This window comes from Medicago truncatula, chromosome 2, assembly GCF_003473485.1.
Source record: "Medicago truncatula cultivar Jemalong A17 chromosome 2, MtrunA17r5.0-ANR, whole genome shotgun sequence".
Taxonomy (NCBI): domain Eukaryota; kingdom Viridiplantae; phylum Streptophyta; class Magnoliopsida; order Fabales; family Fabaceae; genus Medicago; species Medicago truncatula.
The window spans coordinates 25,824,298-25,825,475 of NC_053043.1; the positions used below are offsets into that span (position 1 = coordinate 25,824,298).

A 1,178-nucleotide genomic window follows, 5' to 3' on the forward strand; every position below is an offset into this window, starting at 1 on the left:
AGGAGGAGATGTAGTAGAAGGTGTGACAACATCAACATTGAGTTTTTCAAATTTTTGAGTTAATGCATCGACCTTAGCAGCAAGGTGATCATAATCAGAGACCTCGTAAATACCTGCCTCCTTTTTGGAGGGTGTAGAGGTGGTGATGGCTCTTTCGTTGGTCCATTGGTAGTGATTTTGATCCATATCTTCAATCAAAGCATAAGCCTCCGTGTAGTTCTTATTCATTAGTGCTCCACCTGCAGCTGCATCAACAGACATCTTAGTGGTATATGTTAGGCCATTATAAAAAGTGTCGACTATGAGCCACTTTTCTAAACCATGGTGGGGACAAAGTCTAAGCATTTCCTTGAAACGCTCCCACGCATCATAGAGAGACTCCCCATATTTTTGGTTGAACCGCGTGATTTGGTCTCTTAGTTTGGCGGTTTTAGAAGGGGGAAAGAATCGGGCAAGGAATGCTCGCCTCATTTGATCCCATGAAGTGATGGAACCGACTTCTAGGAAATGGAACCAAGCGCTAGCTCTATCCCTTAAGGAAAAGGGAAAGAGATGTAGTCTTACGGCTTCTTGGTTCTCTTTTATAGTGCCACTGAGTCTAAGGAAGGAAGAAATATGGAGATTTGGATCCTCAATGGGTGATCCAGAAAACTGATTTTGCTACACCAAATTGAGTAGTGCAGGCTTGATTTCGAAGTTGTTACCCTCAACCGTTGGATACACGATAATAGCTTGTGGCTCTTCCGTTGAAGGAGTAGCATACTCTTTGAGAGTGCGTTCTGTAACGCCCTCTTTGAATTATTTGATTTATTTAATTATTTAATTGAGTTTAAAATTTATTAAGAAGAGTTTAAAATATATTTATTTGATTATGTGATTTATTAAGTGGCTTATGTTGTTATTTAATAAATTAAGATTTGAAAATAGAAATAAGATTGAGTTGAGAGTTTGTTATGAGATTTTAGAGAGTTTTGGGGGAGAAAGAGAAATAAGATAAAATAGAAAAAAAGGGTTATAAATAGGAGAAACCTAGTTTAGAAAAAACATAACGTACGATCAATTTTGGAGAAAAGGGAGGAAAAGCCGAGAGGAGGGAGAAGACCTAGGAGTGCTGCGATTTTCATCTATAAGGTAAGGGTGGGACTAACATTCAATAATCTTAAGTCATTGATTCTGAA

General features: G+C 38.3%; 1 non-coding gene across 1 annotated transcript; it reads left to right on the forward strand.

Moving 5' to 3' along the window:
• Positions 1–316: 316 nt before the first annotated feature.
• LOC120578780 (small nucleolar RNA R71) lies at positions 317–423 on the forward strand. The gene has a single exon (XR_005644591.1). It is a non-coding gene; the product is annotated as a small nucleolar RNA R71 (small nucleolar RNA).
• Positions 424–1,178: the final 755 nt, after the last annotated feature.